Below are 21,712 nucleotides of genomic sequence, written 5' to 3'. Positions count from 1 at the left end.
ACTGTAGGTCATAGGAATCGGGTCAATCTTTCTTGGTGGTCTTCTTGGCCTTTGTGGACCCTGTTGTTGGTAATTCTGCTGATAGTTCTGAGGAGGAGCAAACTGTTGTCGAGGTATAAAGGGTTGTTGATGAGCCACCCATGGTTGTGGAAGTGCACCTGCATATGCTTGAGGAACATATTGACCAGGAACAGTAAAAGGCATTGGATAATATGAAGGCTAAGCAGCAGAATAGGCAGGAGCTTTGCCTTTGTCAATGGAAGCACTACTAGTCTCATCCTCTTTCTTTTTAACAAATCCTGAGTATGGCTTCTTGCCATTGCTATCAGTGTTGCTAGAACCAGAAGTACCCTGAATCGTACCAGCTTTGACACAAGTCTCAACCCGTTCACCAATAATAACCATATCAGAGAAGGAAGACGAAGTATTGCCGATCATATGTTGAAGGTAAGGGCTTTTGAAGGTTCTCATGAACAAATCAACCAATTCACGATCCAGAAGGGGAGGTTGTACTCTAGCGGCAAGCTCACGCCATCTCTGGGCGTACTCCTTAAAGGATTCCTCAGGCTTCTGTGACATATTCTGAAGTTGGACACGGCTAGGAGCCATAGTAGTGTTGTAATGGTAATGCTTCAAGAAAGCATCAACAAGCTCTCCCCAAGTACGAATGTGAGTCCTCTCGATTTGCATATATCATTCTAATGGAGCCCCGGTAAGACTGTCTTGAAAGAAGTGAATAAGCAACGGCTCGTTGTCAGCATGGGCAGCCATCTTACGACAATAAGAACGGAGATGAGTCTCTGGGCATGTGACACCTTTGTATTTGTCAAAATCAGGCACCTTAAACTTCGGAGGAATGACAATCCCATGAACTAGGCACAAAGCAGCAGTATTGAAACTAGAAGTCTTGGCAACCTCAATGGCCTTGAGACGCTCTTCAAGAGCATGATACATTCTAGCAGTTTCAGTAAGATCTTTCTCATGGTCCATAACATCATGATGGTCATCCATAACCTTCTTATGAGGATCCTCAACAGGAATTTCCATGTGCACAGGTTTTGGTCCCCCATTAGTAAGAGTGGTGGGAGCAGTAGTGGAAAGTTTATCAACATTTTCTCGAAGCTCACCTTGCCCCTGAATAACAACATGGAGAGTCTCCAAGATTTGGTTCATCCCCTCCCCCATAGTATCCATGTCCTTACGAAGTTCAGCGTGATTCTGTTCCAGATTATCCATGATTCTGCTTTGATTTCTCCTTGTACGTTACGGGTGTAGGGAAGTCAGCTTTTTTGATGAAGCGTAAATCTGGATTGAAAAGGGACCCCAATAAGCTTCTGATATGGAACCATGAAATGCATGATGATATGAATGCATGCTTCATTCCCAAGGATCCTCAAATCTTTTCACACACTTTCATTTTCTTTTGAAATCAAAGCTTTGTTTTGTATAGAATATCTTTTCTTTTTTTCCTTCTTTCTCTTTTTTTTTTGGAAATAGACTTTAGGATCCCCCAAAAATGAAGTGGATAAAGCAATGATGTTATGCAATGCGACAGCATGGGATCAAGATCCATATAATCTTAGTAACCACTGCACAATCCTCTGAATAACTGAGATAGGTCAGATGTCATGAGATCGAAGGTCCGACATAGGTATCACGGAACCATAGGATCAATAGTCACCAACAGAACTGAATAGTCACCAACGGTACCTGTCATGTATATCCCTCCCCACTCACAGGTGAATCTAGGTCAGGGTAGGTCAAAAGGTCTCCAGCGTTAACAGTTCTCCTGAAATAACATCATTGTTGAAAAATACATGCCAACGATGGTATCTCATTTGAACCTCGACTGGTCGTGGGTCTCATGATCACAATCAACAGAACCTGACATTCTGTTGGCGTCATGACTATCCACTCTATCCTAGGTATCCTATGTGTCAAATCTGGTCTGGGTATTGGGCCTTTTACCTCATAGAACATCTCACCCAACCTGCAAACAGAGAAAATATGTGGCCCCCACGGGGACCCATAATATAGTCCAGATGCATGTGGAAAGTAAACATGATATGCAAGCAGGAAATAAACATGATATGCAAGCATATATATACAGGATGCAAACATATAAACAAACAAAGAAACACCCAAAGAAAAGAAATAAACAAAGGCTAGGATCGACTCGCTAAGAATGGACCAGCACAAGTCTATCACATCCCCAGCAGAGTCGCCAGCTGTCGCACGCTCGCGAAAAATGAACAGAGTCGCCAGCTGTCGCACGCTCGCGAAAAATGAACAGAGTCGCCACCAATATATTTATCCCAAAAGGGAAGGGAATATCAGAAAACCTAGCAAAGAATAAGAACAAGGTCTTGCGACCAGAGAATCTAGGTACGGGAGTCGGTTACGCAAGGGAAAGGTATTAGCACCCCTCGCGCCCATCGTACTCGATGGTATCCACCTATGTTTGTTTCTATCTAAAGGGTGTATACTATGTCTATGTCTATATGCGAATGAATGCAAAATGTAGGGAAAAGAAAGAATTGTACTCGCATGGGCCCTACCCCGTTGCCTACGTATCCTTTTCAAGAATCAGAGTTACCGTAGCTCGGCTTACGATTTTTTGTTTGTTTTTGTGTTTTTTTAGTTGGGCGGAGTTAACGTTCGGGCTCTTGCATAAGGGATCGACCTACGATGCGTTCGAGCGGAAATAACATTGCCCTTAGAAAGAAGAAAGAGAGAGATTGGTTTGTGTCTTTTAGGGTAGATGAGTGATGAACAGTTTCCAATACCGGGACACTCACCACTTTCTCTACTTTGTTTTAATTTGAACCTTTGTTAGGTGTTTTAAGTGTTTTTGGTTGTGTGTTTTTTAAGGGGAATTTGTTTGCGATTTGAATCACAAAAAAGTGTATAACGGTAGAGAAACAGATTAGGGAATGAATCCCACTCATCACTCTCCCATTATATAGTGATCGAGAAACAAATTAGGGAATGAATCCCACTCATTTCTCTCCCACTATGTGATTAAGAAACAGATTAGGGAATAAATCCCACTCATTTCTCTCTCACTATTAGTAACGTGTGATTCGCATCTTTTATTTATTAAGTATTTTAAAAGTTGAAAAGAAAAAAGAATGAACAAGGGAGACTAAACTATTCACTAGCCTAATTGTTATTTATGTAAAAGGAGGGATTCTAGTCTAAAGTTAACATGGTAATGAGATGGATTCTACAAGGAGCATACAAGTAGTATTAATAACATAGGCCAAAAATATGGCTAAAACAAGTAACAAAGTCGCATACCAATTATTAAAAAAAATAATAATAACATGGAAATGGTATAAAAGAATAAAAGAAACTATTAGCACAAAATTAGTCTAAAAATATTACTATTTTTATGAGTTTTTTTATGCTAACGATCACCTAAAAATCTAACAAAATTGTAATGGTTTTATCGTTTTTTAGAACCTAAAAGAAAGTAGAAAAATTAAGTAAAAACTATTAAACCTAAAAGTCAAAAATAGTAGGTCAGGGGGTGTAAATTGGATTCAGGTTTATGCTGAGAATTAGGGCGCATGCCCACATACATTTAGCCCAAAGTTGTTTTTGTGAATCAGAAAAAAAGATAGGGAGCGTGCGTGGGCCTCAGGGGTGTGCATTGGCAATTCGTGGCCCATGACAATTATGCCTTGGTCCAATTATGTTTTCAGATAAAGAGAAGAGAACAACATGGGCCAAAGGGGCGTGAGATAGCAATTCGGCCCAGTGCATTTTGTTGGTCCAGATTTTATTTTCAGAATTAGTCTAATTAAACCTAATTAATCCTAATTAACTCTAATTAATACTAAGCTAATTAAATGAAAAGAAAGGGGAAATTAGGGTTGAAGTTTATGTGACCATTCATCTCTCAAACGCAAACCCTTCTCTCTCTCGTCCTACTCTCGTATACGATTTCCGGCGAGCGGTTTCCGCCGCCGACCACCGCGCCGTCATCAGAACGCCATGGAACCAAAACTTCCCCACATAAAACCCGCATAGAACTACTCTCTGAACCTAAATCCATCCTCAATTATTGTTATATGAAGCTCAAACAAAACCGTAAACAATGAAGATTAAAGAGGTTTTAGGCTTACCGACCGGAGTAGTTCCGGTGACTCTTCAACGGCGATGCTGGTAACAGAAAACCAGTAGCTCGACGCAAAATAAACGCGGAGTCTTGAAGAAGAAACTTAGCTTGAAGCAAATACGAAGATGGCGACGAAGGACCTTAGGTAACTTGTACTTGGTTCTTCTCCGTCCTCTAATTCCTTCGATCTTCTTCTTCTTTCGAATTCCTTTGTGTTTCTTGGTTATGTATTGCGTGTTGTTGTGTTGTTGATTTCTGACGTGTGAGCGGAGAGATGAAGGTGAAAGGTTTAGCACACCTTCACTCAGAGTTCAATGGAGGAACCCTGAGGAAGGCTTGTGGTTGTGCTCTAGTAATGGAGAGGTGAAGAAGGTTTGTGTTGCAGAGAGAATGGAAGATGAATGGGAAGAAGATGGGGGAGAGAGATGAGGGTGATGGCATAGAGAGTGAGGTGAAGATGATGATGAAGAATGAAGTGTAAAAAAAATGGCGTGGGTAAAAAAAACTGAACTTCAAGTAATGATTCTGTTATATAGAGTTTGAAGGGGAGAAAGTTAGTTAGAGAGGAGAGATGTGAGCCATTGGATTGGTGAAGTTTGTTAGAGATTGAGTGATGCGGATTGAATCAGTTAGGAGTTAGTTTTATTGTTATGTGAGCTATGAATGTGTTATGTTAGTTATGTTAGTTAGGGGATAAGAGATTAGGGCCCTTGGATTTGGATTTTCTATTGTGAGTTGAACGGTGAGATTGAGGTTAGTTGAAGGGAGGGAGATTCTGTAAAAAGATGTTTTTTTGTGTAAAATGCGAGCTGGCAATTCTGTTATGGCAGTTACGATTCTGTTTGAAGGTTAGAATTAGTTAGGAAAAAACCGGTTGAAGGTTATGTGAGAAGGCATAGTTTGATAGGAGAGTTTATTAACTAGGAGTCACAATTAAGAGAGGAACTTAAGGCAATAATTATGTTAGCTCAACATCAATGGTATCACAGCAATTGGAGAATGAAGGTGGTTGGGAGTGGGCATCCTGATGTAGTTTCTAGCCTGATCTGAATCTTGCCCATGAATCGAATTGACTTGTATTGATGAAAAATGGCTCGGATGTCCTTGTCGTTCTGAACTCGCTTTACATTAGCTTTGCTGCATTGTTTTTCTTTCTATGAAGATCATGACATATTTGTAGTGCAGATCTGAACTAATTTTAGGTCGTGAACTGATGCATCTATCTTGGTTACACAGGTTCGACGATGATTCTCATGGTTGATAGCTCACTGACCTATAACCCTCACCAAATGCCTATGCCTCAAGTAAGGTAACACCTTCAAATTCTGATTGATGCTCTTGCTTTGAAATTGTGTGGATCTGATGTTGTATGTGACAGTGTGGATGAACTGAATATGTTATGTGTAGTAGGTTTTCTTTTGTAATTTGCAGTAGGGTGGTTATATGAATTGGTCTGGAGAATGGTTGTTTTGCAATTTGACTTAAGGAACATGATCTGAAATGGTGTTTTTCAGGTCTATGATTGTACTGCTGCAGGCTTTAGGATATGTATAAGCATGGTACTAGAAGTTAGTGAACAAAATGATGGATGGGTGAAGACGAGGACGCTTGAGGTAAATCATGTCTAGCTGGTCTATATTTTCTACTAAATGCTGTGCTGTACTGTTTGACTGAATTGAACTGTCGCCTTGATGTAGTAATACTGAGTCAACATGCCTGCTTCCAATTTGAACTGCTCGAATGAATTCCGCCTTGGATGTTAGGTTGCTAGCTGATTGTTGCTGGTTTCTTTCTGTTCATGCATTTTTTAGGCTTGAGTTAATATGAATGTGTGTTGGTTGTGAACTTTGATGCAGGGCTGGTGGTTGTAAGGTGATATTGTTTGAATTCGGTTGTGTATGCTCCAGGTAGACGGTTTCGAGGGGTGATGTAGCTGCTGAATGTATATGAGAATATGGTACTGACTGGTGGATGGGGTTTTATTACAGGGTGAAGTTTGTATGGTATACAAAACTGCATTTGTATTTCTTCATGTTGAACATGTGGATTCGTCTTGGTAATTGACGGAACGTCTTTGTGCAAGTTCGAATGAAGCATGGCTTGAAGACTTGAATCATGACTATGGTGCACTGATGGAGAGTGTATAGGGATGACTTGAAGAATTGAACACTTGCAGAAGGGTAGGTTCTTAGGGAGTCAGTAGGAGTCTAGGTAGAATTCAAGGACACTAATGAAATTTTTTGTAATTTTCTTTGAACTGACTCCTAGCATGATGTATTACCTCTTAGTGTTTTGTGGAGATGGATGATGTAATTGAATACAGTAGCAAATATTTGTTTTTTTTTTGTAATGTGATCCCCTTTATTAATAGCTTGTAGTGGCTGATCCTGAATTTGACCTTTGTATTTCAAATGATTAGAAATGAATGATTTTACTCCTTTGCTAAATTTGAATCCTCTTTTCCTGAATGATGGAACCAAATAACCCTTGCATCCAAAATGCTTTCAAAATGTAGTCATGGTCAAATACTAAGGAAGAAGTCAATGTGACTTAGTCAACCAAGAGTCAACTCAAGTGAATACTTTCAATTTCAATCCTTCTCCAACATGCATTTCTTCTAAAGCTTCTTTTATTGAGAAACCTAATCAAATATCAATAGGGCCAAGATAGCTTGCTACATAAGTAATGTTGAAGGGCAACATTCGATCAGATGAAACCATAAGAATACAACGCGTGTCACCCAACCCTTGTCCTGATAAAGTCACATATGATGCAGATGAATGATGGATTTTACCTAAAATGAATAGGTGGTGAGAATGTATGCACATGATTTAAAAGCTATAAGCCTGATAAAATTAAAAGGGGTAGGACAAATTTGGGGTATGACAGCTGCCCCTATTTAATTGTCTCAAACCTGAAGGTGAGATTGGCGCTAGCCTTTCGAACATTCGAGGTAGGAGAAGATTAAATATCAAGACCTGAAATTTGTCCTAAAAAGAAGATGGTGTAAGTGTTATCTTTATTTTTTAGATTTCTGCTGGGGAAGGAGAATTTTTTTTCTTTTCTAGTGGAAGGATTATGGTATGTAATGGTTGAATCGGAATAGCTTGTAACGTAGCGACGGTGCCAATACAAGGTTCTCAATGGAAATGATTGTTGTATGAAACTGTGATTGGAAAATACGGGTTTGATGGAAAGATAGGATCTCCTGACCCAAAAAATTAAAAACAGGGATAAATGACTCGAAACCAGGGTGAGATCAACAGATCCACGACTCAAAGCCAGGGTGAGAATAACAAACTCACGACTCAAATCAAGGGCGAGTATAACAGACTCACGACTCAAATCCAGGGCGAGTATAACAGACTCACGACTCAAATCCAGGGCGAATGACTCGAAACCAAGGTAAGATCCCCGGACCTACGACCCACAAGAATTGAAAGAAAGAATAAACATCAACATTGAGGCTGGAGAAAGAGAATATTATCAACAACACTGAGGCTGGGGATTGGGAATTGGTCTGATAGACATCAACACTGAGGTTGGAGGACATCAACACCGAGGTTGGAAAAGGAAAGGATTAACATCAACACTGAGGCTGGGAAAGGAAAGGCATCAACACTGAGGCCGGGGAAGAAAAGGATTAACATCAACACTGAGGCTGGGAAAGGAGGTGGTCGACTTCAACACTGAGGTTGAGAAAGATGATAAGCATCAACACTGAGGTTGGAGAATGGAAGTGATAAACATTAACACTGAGGTTGTGAGACATCAACACTGAGGTTGGAGCGAGAAGTGATAAACATCAACACTGAGGTTGTGAGACATCAACACTGAGGTTGGAGCGAGAAATGATAAACATCAACACTGAGGTTGGGAAACATCAACACTGAGGTTAGAGAAAGAAATGATAAACATCAACACTGAGGTTGGGAAACATCAACACTGAGGTTGGCGCGAGAAATGATAAACATCAACACTGAGGTTGGGAAACATCAACACTGAGGTTGGAGCGATAAATGATAAACATTAACACTGAGGTTGGGAAACATCAACACTGATGGAGCGAGAAATGATAAACATCAACACTGAGGTTGGGAATGACGATTGGCACCGACACTGAGGTCGGTGAATGATAGACATCAACACTGAGGTTGGGAATGACGATTGGCATCGACACTGAGGTCGGGAATGATAGAAAGACAAACATCACTAGGGATTGAGAATACCAGGTATTGGCACCGTGACTTGAGAAGGATTGTAATGTGATAACAGATATCAGTCGGGGTTTGTATGGATAACATTTTCTGTGGGGATGTATCATTGTCTTGATGGTGTTTAGAGGAGTGGGTTCAAGAATTGGTTCAGAAACAGGAGGTTCAGAATCAAGAATAGGCTTTTTGCCTTTAGACTTGGAGGAAGATGGAGGGTTAGAAATTTTGGTGGTTGGAGGTGGATTTTCTAGGGCTTTTCTGGTGAAATATTTGGTGGAGCTTCGGTTGATAAAATATTTGAATCTAAAACAGGACCAGAGACAGGTTCAGAAATTACAATACCTGAAGGTCGTTTCTTTTTCTGAGGCCTAGCAAGTCCTTCTCCAACAGTCTTCCTTTTCTTCTCCTTCTGCTTCTCCTTTTATTTCTCTTCCTTCTTTTCTTCCATATTCTTTTCCTTCTTCTCTTCCTTCCTTGCTTCCTTGTGTTCTTCCTTCTTTTCTTCTTTCTTTTCTTCTTTCTTCTCCTTCTTATCTTTCCTTATTTTTGGGAGATCTAACTTTCTTTTCGTTCTTCGTTCTTTCTTTCTCTTGCACTTACTCTGAAACTTGATCAGCAGTAGTGGCAAGATTTTGCTTGCTTATCCATATAGGATCATAGTCAGAGCCTTTCGCCTTGTGCATAGCTATGTAACGGACAACAACATCTGGATGTTCATTTCTGAAGAACAACTCAAAGTCTGCCAGAGCATGAGCTTTTCTGGTCAGAACTTCAGTGTCCACTTGGGGAGTAGCGCCAATGGTCTCAAATAAGCCCATCTTCTTCAGATTGGTAGCGTTCATGGTGCTTCCAATTGTTGTATAAGGATCCTTGATAATGCCAGCTTTCTCAATATCCTCAACTATCTTTGTTTGAACCAGAAGATCTGTGATGATTCTTCCAAAAGGAATAATGTTTCTCTTGTACTTAGGGTTCTTCAATCTGGATTCATCTCTAGATTCCATCACATGATTCCACATGTGGTTGAAGATGATGAAGGGAAGATCCACTTTTATCTGTTTACCAATACAATACAGAATGTACTGTTGATCCTTGTTGACATAGTTGGAGGAAACAGTTGCCTTTCTATGATAGATGCAACCCAGAAGAATCTTAGCCCAGATTCTGCAAGGAGTCTTCAGCTCCTTGATTTCTGTAGACTCTTTCCCAGACTTGTAGATTTCTTCATACACATCATTCCACTCTATTCTTCCTACAACTGCTCTAGAAACCCCTTCAACGATTTCCAACCCAAACAATTTCCTTAGAAGATTTTCAGTAATGGAGAACAGTTCACCATGAACAATAGACAATATAGCTTTAGGCATGACAGTTGCATGAACCCAGAATTCTTTCACCAAATCTGGATAAACTGGTCCACACAAACCATAGAAGAAAGCCTGTCGTCCTAGAAAAATCATGTTATCCTTCAGATGAATGTCATGTTCTTCAAGATTATTGAAGTCAACCATCATTTCACATATAACTTCTACTTCTTTTAAAGGAATCGAACATGTCTTCTGTGCAACAATTTGTTGTTACTTTGATCTTGATTTTGTTGTTGAGAAGACGAACCAACATTTTGCTTAGATGAAGAAGCCATTGAAGCACAATTGAGATTTCTAGGTTTCTTTACTTTAGGGTTTTTGAAAAGGGAGAAGAAGAGGCAGAAATGCATAAACAAAGAGATGATGAATGCGTGAAAAGATGGAAAATGAATGAGAGATGAGTTTAAATAGCCACGGACGCAAAACAAAATGCAATGAAATTCTGAGAATGAACAGTTACAGAATGCAGAAAATCAATCACATTTAATGTTGAATAACGTTAGGAGAGATAACGTGAAATTTGAAAAGATTTGCACAGTTACCTAGGGTGGCATCTCATTACTACACGCATGCTTGTCCCTTTAGAATGAACACGTGGTCATCATCTAGAATAGCTGGTGACAGCTTTTTTGCTCTAACATAAATTTTGGATCATACTTAGACATATGAAACGTTAGCAATAACAGAATCAGAGTATCTAAATGATCAAACAAGTCCAGAACATATGATAAGAAATAAATAAACATTTCAAATCTAATCCATATATCAGATCTTCTCATCCTTTCATTCTAGGCATAAATCCATACTGATGTTCTTCAGAATGAACTTAAACCTATCTTCAGCAAGGGGTTTTGTGAAGATATCAGCCCGCTGATGTTCTGTATCCACAAAGTTTAAAGAAAGAACACCCTTCTGAACATAGTCCCTAATAAAGTGATGTTTAATCTCAATATGTTTAGCTTTAGAATGTAAAATAGGATTCTTAGATAAACAGATAGCAGAAGTATTATCATAGAATATAGGAATGTTACTCTCATATATCTGATAGTCTTCTAGCTGACTTTTCATCCAGAGCATCTGTGTACTACATCCAGCAGCAGCAACATATTCTGCTTCTATAGTTGAGAGTGCAATGGTAGCTTGCTTATTGCTGTACCAAGAGATCAGGTGACTACCTAGAAACTGACAGCTTCCAGAAGTACTCTTCCTTTCAACTCTATATCCAGCGTAATCAGCATCACAATATCCTACTAAGTTGTATTCTTCAGATCTTCTGTAGACTCATCATTACCTAATACACACGTTGGATGCATTGGAGTCTTTGCTTCTTTGCTTTCTGACAGATTAAACTTCTTCAAAAGTTCTTTCACATACTTGGTCTGATGAACATAAGTTCCTTCAGAATTTTGATTGATCTGAATGCCCAGGAAGTACTTTAGTTCTCCCATCATGCTCATCTCAAATTCTTCCTGCATAGACTTAGCAAACTCCTTTCCAAGTGTAGCATTAGATGTTACAAATATAATATCATCAACATAAATTTGGCAAATTAAAATATCCTTTTTAAAGGTTTTACAGAAGAGAGTTGTATCCACTTTTCCTCTTGTGAAACCATTATCTAGAAGGAAAGTACTTAATCTTTCATACCAAGCTCTGGGAGCTTGCTTCAATCCGTATAATGATTTCTTTAATTTAAAAACATGTTCTGGAAACTTAGAGTCTTCAAAACCAGGAGGTTGGTGAACATAAACTTCTTCATCTATATAACCATTTAAAAAGGCACTCTTAACATCCATCTGATACAGAGTGATGTTATTCTGAGTGGCAAAAGAAATTAATAAACGAATAGATTCTAACCTGGCCACTAGTGCAAAGGTTTTTGTATAGTCAATACCTTCTTGCTGACTATAGCCCTGAGCAACTAGTTTGGCTTTGTTTCTGGATGACTTCACCTTTCTCACTTAGCTTGTTTATGAAGACCCACTTTGTTCCAATGATGTTAAATCCTTTAGATCTTAGAACCAGATCCCAAACATCATTCCTTGTAAACTGATTTAACTCTTCTTGCATGGCAATTATCCAGTCAGCATCTTCCAGAGCTTGATCAACAGAAGTTGGCTCAATCAAGGACACTAGACCAAATTGACATTCTGCATTGTTCTTAAGGAATGCTCTTGTTCTGATGGGATCATCTTTCTTTCTAATGATAATAAATTCTGGATGAGCAGAGTTGAGTCTAGAAGATCTTCTGAGTGTTGGCTCTTTAGATATTCTGAGATTCTCTAAAGAAGCTGCAACTTGATATTCTGATACCTCTTTACTCTTGGGTTCTTCATGATCTGAGTTAGATATATCTATATCTGCAAAACTCTCAAACTGCTTTGGCTTTTCAAGACCAAGCTTATCATCAAATCTGATATTGATTGATTCCTCTACTACCAGAGTTTCAATATTGTATACTCTGTAGCCTTTTGAGCGTTCAGAATATCCAAGTAGAAAACACTTCTGAGCTTTAGAATCAAACTTATGCAGATGATCTTTAGTATTCAAAATATAGTATACACATCCAAATGGATGGAAATATGAAATGTTGGGCTTTCTGTTCTTCCACAATTCATAAGGAGTTTATTTAGAATAGGTCTTATAGAGATTCTATTATGAATATAACATGCAATGTTAATTGCTTCTGCCCATAAATGTTTAGCCATATTGGTTTCATTGATCATGGTTCTGGCCATTTCTTGTAGAGTCCTATTCTTTCGTTCTACAACTCCATTTTTCTGTGGAGTTCTAGGACAAGAGAAATCATGGGCAATACCATTTTCTTTGAAATAAATTTCAAAGAATCTGTTCTCAAATTCACCACCATGATCACTTCTGACCTTCATGGTTTTGCATTCCTTCTTAGATTGAATCTGAGTGCAGAAGTCAAAGAACACAGTATGTGACTCATCCTTGTGTTTCAAGAACTTTACCCATGTCCATCTGCTATAGTCGTCTATGATGACTAATCCATATTTCTTCCCTCTGATTGATGCTGTTTTGACTGGGCCAAAAAGATCAATGTGCAGAAGTTCTAGCGGCCTAGAGGAAGAGACAACAATTTTAGACTTGAATGCATGTTTTGAAAACTTCCCTTTCTGACATGCTTCGCAAATAGCATCTGATTTATATTTCAGATTAGGGAGTCCTCTGACCAGATTGAGTTTGTTAATCTGAGATATCTTTCTCAAACTAGCATGACCCAATCTTCTGTGCCAGACCCACTGCTCTTCACTAACAGACATAAGGCAAGTAACCTTTTGATTCTTAAGATCTGGAAGATCAATCTTATAAATGTTGTTCTTTCTCTTGCCTGTAAATAGGATTGAGCCATCCTTCTGACTAATAGCTTTACAAGACTTTTGATTAAAGATTGTGTCATAACCATTGTCACTTAATTGACTTATGGACAATAAGTTATGAGCTAATCCATCTACTAAAAGAACATTAGTTATAGAGGGAGAGTTACCAATGCATATGGTTCCAAAACCAATGATTTTGCCCTTCTGGTTCCCTCCAAACTTTACTTCTCCAGCAGATTTAAGTTCCAGGTCTTGGAACATAGACCTTCTTCCCGTCATGTGTCGTGAGCACCCAGAGTCCAGGTACCATGACATGTTTGTCTTTTTAGCTGTGAAGGAGATCTACAACAGGAAATATCTTATCCTTAGGTACCCACATTCTTTTGGGTCCTTTGGGGTTAGTCCTTCTCAAGTTCTGATTGAACTGAGATTTAGCATGTGGTTTAACATAAGATTTCCTATGGTGTGCAACAGCATTTTTCTTTGTGTGTGTGTTATGTGGAAACTCTTAGCATGTGATGTGTGCTTAATATCATGAGAATGGCCATACTTGAACTGATCATACAATGGTTTGTATGTGATAATCATCTCATCAACAGGTTCAAGTTTATATGGGGTTTCACCCTCAAAGCCTATGCCTATTCTCTTGTTTCCACTTACACCATATATCATAGAGGCTAGTTGACTTCTGCCTATACCTCTAGATAAGAACTTTCTGAAACTCAAGTCATATTCTTTCAGAATATTGTTAGTGCTTGGAATAGACTTTTCTGAACTTGAAGATGATTCAATATCTTTAGTTAATTTTAAAACGTTTTCTTTTAGTTCAGTATTTTCTATTTCAAGTCTCTTAGTTTCAGATTCAAAGAGCTTTTTCTACTTTTTTTATTTGATACTAAGATGACTCTTGACTTCCAGAAGTTCAGATAAGCTGGAAACTAAATCATCTCTAGTGAGTTCAGAAAATACCTCATCAGAGTCGGAATCAGAGGTAGACTCTTCACCAGCTTCAATTGTTTCCATGAGTGCTATGTTGGCCTGCTCATCTTCAGAGTCTGACTCTTGATCAAAAGAATCTGAGTCATCCCATGTAGCCATAAGACCTTTCTTCTTTTCAAATCTTTTCTTAGGATTTTTCCTCTGAAGCTTTGGACATTCATTATTGTAGTGTCCAGGCTCTTTACATTCATAGCACGTCACTTTCTTCTTGTCAGATCTTCTGTGTCCAGAAGATTCTCCCTTTTCAGGTCTTTTGAAGTTCTTGAAGTTCTTGAACTTTCTCTGCTTGCTTTTCCAGAGTTGATTTACTCTTCTGGATATTAGAGACAGTTCATCTTCTTCTTCTTCTTATTCTGACTCGTCAGAATCTTCTTCTTCATCCTGAAAAGCGTTAGTGCATTTTTTATCATTAGATTTTAATGCAATAGACTTACCTTTCTTTTGAGGCTCATTTGCATCCAGCTCAATCTCATGACTTCAAGGCACTAATCAGCTCCTCAAGAGACACTTCATTCAGATTCTTGGCAATCTTGAATGCAGTCACCATGGGTCCCCATCTTCTGGGTAAGCTTCTGATGATATGCTTTACATGATCAGCTTTGGTGTAGCCTTTATCAAGCACTCTTAATCCAGCAGTCAGAGTCTGGAATCTTGAAAACACTGCTTCAATGTTCTCATCTTCCTCCATCTTGAATGCTTCATACTTCTGGATTAGAGCTAAGGCCTTTGTCTCCTTTACTTGAGCATTTCCTTCATTAGTCATCTTTAGAGATTCAAAGATGTCATGAGTTGTTTCTCTGTTTGTTATCTTCTCATACTCAGCATGAGAGATAGCATTTAGCCATATGGTCCTTGACTTGTGATGATTCTTGAATTATTTCTTTTGGTCATCACTCATAGCTTACCTTGTAATCTTGACTCCACGAGTGTTTACAGGATGGGTGTAACCATCCTACACTAAGTCCCATAAGTCACCATCTTGATAAAGAAAGTAACTTTCAAGTCTATCCTTCCAATACTCAAAGTTTTCACCATCAAATACCGGTGGTCTATTGTAACCATTGAAGCTACTGCTTCCATTGTTACCATTATTGTTTTGTTCAGGAGTAGGAGTAGATGAAGTTGTTTCAACCATTTTGACTTTGTGTTTTTCTCCCTGAAACTTTTGTCTAACACGGTTAAGTGCTTGCACCTAGAACCGACGCTCTGATGCCAATTGAAGGAGTGAAAAACACTTAGAAAGGGGGGATTGAATAAGTGTAACTCAAAAACTTGGAAGATAAAAACAATGAACACAATTATTTTTATCCTGGTTCATTGTTAACCAAACTACTCCAGTCCACCCCTGACAAGGTGATTTACCTCAACTGAGGATTTAATCCACTAATCCAACTGGTTACAATGGTTATCCACTTAGATACCCTCTAAGCCTTTTAGAGTCTACAGATCACAACTTGATCACTCTAGGAAATCTTTTACAATCAATGTAAAATAAATGTTTATAAGAGTTTAGATTGCTTCTAATAAAGGTGTAATCACAACAGTGATATTTCTCTTAAGTTCTAATTCTTAACACTCACTAAGATATTACAAAGATGTGAGGTTGAAGATGAAGTTCTTCTTTGCTTTTCACGATTTCAGTTTGACAGCGTTTTGGTATAATGCAAGAGAGTTGGTTGCTGCTTCTGAATCAGAACTTCTATATATAGGCGCTTGAGAGGAAATGACCGTTGGGAGCATTTAATGCTTTGCGTGAATAGTACAATGCTGCATTTAATGTTTCACACTTTTGTCAACTACCTCGAGCCATGCTTTTGTTGCTTTTATTGACTTTTCCTTTTGTAGCTTCTAACGTTCCTTTTGTCAGTCAGAGATTTGACGTTATAGCTTTTTCATCTTGTACTTTCTTCTGGACTCAGAATGTGTTGAATAGACGTTTGAATTTCAGAGTCTCCAGCTTTGGTGTAGAGCATCTTCTGTCTTCTAACTTTGAAGAGCTTTGAGCGTGATACCATCAGAGCTTCAGAGCTTGTGCTTATGACTGCCATCTCCTGATGCTTTCTAGTTCATGTTCTGATTCTGCAGGACTTTCTTCTGATGTCTTGCCAAACCATGTTCTGATGAAGCCATCCAGAGTTTTTGGGTCAGTGCTTCTGAGCGCTGATTTGTGCATACTCTTTTATACTTTTCCTGAAATGGAAAACGTAAAGGATTAGAGTACCACATTGTCTTATACAAAATTCATACATAATGTTATCATCAAAACTAAGAATATTGATCAGAACATTTTTTGTTCTAACACATCTCCCCTACTAGTCCTCTTACCCTCGGTAGCTTTCTACTTACCCTTAACCATTGGAGCATCATAAGGCTTGCCACGGCCTGGTTGACTCTTGCCTCGCTTCTCATTAATAACCCGATAATGAGCATTGTTTTCCTCCTCATAAATCCGACAACTATCAACCAAATCAGCAAAAATATGAGTCTTCTGGTAACTAATCGCCTTCTTGATTTCTGGACGCAATTCATTCTCAAACTTGATGCACTTAGAAAATTCACCAATTGGTCCATCATAATGTTGGTAAAACTTAGCCAACTCAGCAAACTTAGCAGCATACTCAACAATCGACTTATTCCCTTGCTTCAACTCAAGGAATTCGATTACCTTCTTGCCACGGACATCCTCAGGAAATTACTTCCTCGAGAACTCTCTACGTAACACAACCCAAGTGATCTCCTCACCATTAGCTTCCAACCTCTGATGAGCCTCTAGCCACGAGTCATCAGCCTCAACTGCTAGCATATGAGTCCCATACTGAACCTTATGATCTGTAGTACAATCCATCACGCGGAAGATTCTCTCAATCTCATTTAGCCATGTCAATGCGCCATCAGGATCATGAGTTCCCTTGATCACAGGCGGATTCTCCCTTTGGAAGGTATTCAAATTGCGAGACGCAACATTCTTACCAACATTCGGATGATATTCCAAGCTTGAGTCATTGCTTACAAAGCAGCAGCAATCGCAGCATCATTCCTTACAGCCATCTCAAATCTCCACTACAACACAAAAGCAATCAGCACAAAATAACAATACGGATATTGTTAGACTACACTATGACACGACACTTGGACGGACGGACCGACCTGCTCTGATACCACTAATGTAACACCCCAAATCTACCCCGCAGTTTAATAGGAAAATCATAGTGCAAAATCTAAAAAAAAAACAACACGTTTGAGGCGTCACATATGTCAACTTAAACAAATCAAAAATCATGCTCATAAATCATGGATACATAACACTTATATCGGAGGAAAACTCATACATCATTAGTCATTCAAATCCAAACAACTTTATAACATCGCAGTGGAATTCAAAGAACATCATAAATTCAAATCATAACATCCATGCCAATTATGGCAATCAACAAATCCAACATGTCTCAATCAAAGAGAACAATAACAAAATTCGCAAGATATAACAACATAATCAAAACACGCAAACATTCTCCGAGTGCTACGTATCAGAGCATAGACACACTGACTCGAGCTAATAAGTAAACGGCTACTCCACGTCGTTACCTGCATGTTACCAACAGAGGGTAACATTCAAATAGAAGGGGTGAGATATCATTCATTATAAAGAAACGTATGGTAATATTCAAAGCATGGTAAAGATCATATATATATCACCACTTCTCATCACATAACATCTTACAACAATTATCTTCACTAAATAACTTACAAAACGGCAACAATGTCAATAATCAATTATGACAACATACTCAATTAACAATTATAATATCAATGCATTACAACAACATCTCTTCATTACGTCACAACAAACATCTCATCATCTCAACAATTCAAACACAAATCAATGCAATTTAAATGCAATTCAAATGCGACTCGACTTATGCAAATGCATGTGGTACCATTTGGAGTAAAACTCTCATCGTCTCAAAATTGCCATTTGGCACATCGTCGCTATTTGCGATTAAGGCCATCGTCGCTTTTGTCATTAAGGTCGTCGTCTCTTTTTGCAATGGATGTGACTCAATGAATGCGACATCCACTCAAACACAACATTTACAACACATCACAAACATCGACTAAACATCATTACTTTTATAGTAATTCATCACTTCACAATCACATCACTATGTTGTAACATCATACAACAATACATCACTTCACAATCACGTCACTATGTTGTAACATCATACAACAATACATCACTTCACAACAACAATCACAACATCAAACAATTTCATTTAAAGAAAGCTTCAAAAAGGTTTCCAAAGGTTTTCAAATAATATCCATTAGAAAGACATCAATTAAAGCTTCACGGAGGTTCAAACGACACTTAAAAAGGAGTTACGGATCAAAAGATACATCATTTTAAAGTTTAAATAAGTTTTGCACAGCAGGATCCGCTTAGCGACCCTCCAGCGCTCTTATGGAATTCAATTTTCAATAACCCAGTTTGAAGTGCTCTTCCCACAACTTAATCCAGAGGCAAACCAAAATCGCAGCTCCGATTTTCGGACCAACTCCGCTTAGCGGAAAGCTCCGCTTAGCGAGCTCGCGCATTTTCAAATTTTCACTCAGCATCCGCTTAGCGAGCCAGTGCCGCTTAGCAGACGTGCGATTATGCAGAAAAATACCAGAACCACACATCACTGCGTAACCACACTTCCACCATCCAAAACTCATCCAATCAACAATTAAACACATATAATCACAGCATCTAACATCACTCATCATCAATCACCAATAAAAACATGTTTTCAACCAAAAATTCATGCAATTTCATCATAAAACCCTAATATTCTACAACATTCAATCCATGGATCCTACATACAATCTAACCCACCTTAAACATCATCATACATCCCTTTAACATGAAAGAACCCCACCCTTACCTTGGGTTTTGGATTGAAGCCAACTCTATCTTCAAGACCTAGCTTCTCTTATTCTCTTCTCTCCTCTCTTCTTTCACAATTTTGTCAAACGAGCTCTAATTCCCAATTCCCCTCAATTCTTTTGTTTTGTTAAACCCTCACTAAACTTCAAATTACTAATGGGCTCTATTTAGCACCTCTCAATTACTAATACCGACTTAGGCCCAATAACTCTCAACACTTACTAACTTATGCTATTTACTAATAATACTCAATAAATAACACAAAATCAGTTAAACAAATATTGAACACATAATTCACAATTAATTAAATAACTCACAATTAATTCACATATCACACAATTAAATAAAATACGAAAATAAAACGGTCGTTACAGACATCGTTCACGTGCTCTGTAGACGAGCGAGAGAGGAGGTGTGGTCCCCATCGGTTTGAGTAAGCGGTCCAATGTTTATTGGGTTGTTTTCATGCTTACGAATGGATTGGGCCAATTCGTATAATTGGGCAAGTCCAAAACAAACCTAATTGGACGTTATCAAACCTCGTCTAGATGGTACCTCAACAAAAGATGATTATGTGTTATTTAAGTTGGAATGATGCATGAATGATATATTTATAGTTGTGGAAGTTTGGTGGCAAAAGGAGAAAATTTGGAATTAAGAGAAATTAAAGACAATGAACAATGAAACAGTATGTGTCGGCCTATAGATTGTATGTACCGACACATAGTGTTAAAAATAACAGCATGTGCCAGCCTGAAGAAGTCTATGTGAGAGTCGGAACTAAATAGAAGCTACATCCTTATTTATGTAGTGTGAAACATCTAATGGTAAAGTTGCATTCACATCATCCTACTTTGTTTTCACCTTTATAATTTTGACATCTTGTGAAATACCTCGACTTTCGACTTTCTTGGGTTCTCCCATACCTCGACATGTATGGATCCGACATGAGTCATTATAACTTTTTTCAATAATCTCCATTTGCTGGAAATTGAAAATATTTGAGAAAAAAATAGTTTCTATTGAGACAGGCTTAAAAAAAAGTTACATTCATTATTATAAATCCATTAATATATATAGTATCAAGGGTTAATAGTAGTTTATCCCTGTAATATTAGGGTGTTTCGGTCCACCCCACTGTTGCCAAAGGCACCGTTGCCAAAGGCAGGGAGCATGTTTCAGTTCACCCCACCGTTGCCAAAGGCACCTGCCAAAAGGCAATGTTTCGGTTCACCCCACCGTTGCCAAAGGCATCGTTGCCAAAAGCGCCGTTGCCAAAAGGTTCACCCACTGTTGCCAGGGGTGAATTAGTATTAATTCTAAATTCATGAAACTATACTCGTTTAATTATTATTGAATTTAATTATTATTATTTATTATTTTTATAGCATTTTGTTTTATATTGTAAGTTGTTTATAAATCTTAAAAATAACAACAAAATTTTGACAAAATTTTAAATTGTTTTCAGTGTCCACAAACTCTAGGTATTTCTAGGTTGAATACATCCTAGACCGTTTAAATTTTAAACAATCCAAACTAATATGATAAACTATAGCCTGAGTTAATTTGATAAGAGTGGCCTCAGTAATTTGATAAGAGTGGCCTCAGTGTGTGTAACATTGAGATCATTGATTAAAATCTCACTGAATCCGCTAAGACTATGTACAATGGTTACATTATTCAACACCCTACTTTTTCACTTTTTATCTTCCACATCATCTTCTCTCTCTTCCACCTAATAATTCAACACCTATTCAATTTTTTTTCACTACAATGGTTTTGTTTAATAAAATTCAACACCCTACCCCACATCATATTCTTATTTTCTTTTAAAGTTTTGTTTTTATGATTATATATTAATATCTATTATCAATTAAAATTAAATTAAAATAATTAATATTTAAACTTTTTTTTTTTAAATTTAATAATTTATTTATTTTTTCTAATTTTCTATTCTTAATTTTTTTTCTTGCAAGTAATAAATAAGAGATGTAAAAATAGTTATTTTTTAAAAAAATAAAATTATAAAAAAACTTAAAAATGCAATAAATACACTAAACACACAACACACTAAAAAAGAAACACACAAAAAATGAAACACACATAATTTAATTAGTACAATAGACTCGGCTCACAAACAAGGATAATTAGTAAAATTTTGGGTGTTAAAAGGGTTATTGTTGGGATCCATTTCACTACAAGGATGTTTAGAGCTACAAACAATGATTTTTTTAAGGCTAAATAGAAAAAAAATTGAGAGAAAAAAGTGAATTTTTTTTTATGAGTCCAAATCAAATGAACCAAGTCTCTATTTATAGAGGAAAAAAAATAATGAATTTTGATAAAAATAAAAATAAATAAAAAATTTATTTAGTATGAAATAATTAATTTTAAATGATTAAAAGAAAATAAAATCTAAATAATCACAACAACCAATAAAATTGTGTAAAGTGTTGCATGTGGCCCCACTTTTTTCTCATTCAACATGTTGAATCTTTTAAACACCAATTAATCCACATCACATTAAACACCTCATTCAACAAACGATTGTAGACATTCAACTATTGAATAATTTTTTCAACATCCCCATTGTAAATGGTCTAAGATAATTGAGTTATCATCATAAGCCATCAAAAATACATCAAAACCATTTTGATAACAAATTAGTAAAAAAAAAAATGAAATTAGAGAAAACTAAAAGCTTATAAAGAATAGTAATTATTTGGGATCAATGA

At 37.5% G+C, this 21,712-nt stretch overlaps 1 long non-coding RNA gene across 1 annotated transcript; it reads left to right on the top strand.

The window, feature by feature from the left end:
* Positions 1 to 5,686: 5,686 nt before the first annotated feature.
* On the top strand, positions 5,687 to 6,101 carry LOC131646186 (uncharacterized). The gene is made up of 3 exons (XR_009297330.1): positions 5,687 to 5,736; positions 5,821 to 5,886; positions 5,980 to 6,101. It is a non-coding gene; the product is annotated as an uncharacterized LOC131646186 (long non-coding RNA).
* Positions 6,102 to 21,712: the final 15,611 nt, after the last annotated feature.

This window comes from Vicia villosa, linkage group LG2 (genome assembly GCF_029867415.1).
Source record: "Vicia villosa cultivar HV-30 ecotype Madison, WI linkage group LG2, Vvil1.0, whole genome shotgun sequence".
Lineage (NCBI taxonomy): Eukaryota > Viridiplantae > Streptophyta > Magnoliopsida > Fabales > Fabaceae > Vicia > Vicia villosa.
Note: the sequence above shows the minus strand (reverse complement) of the source record. Positions and strands in the feature narration are given on the sequence as shown.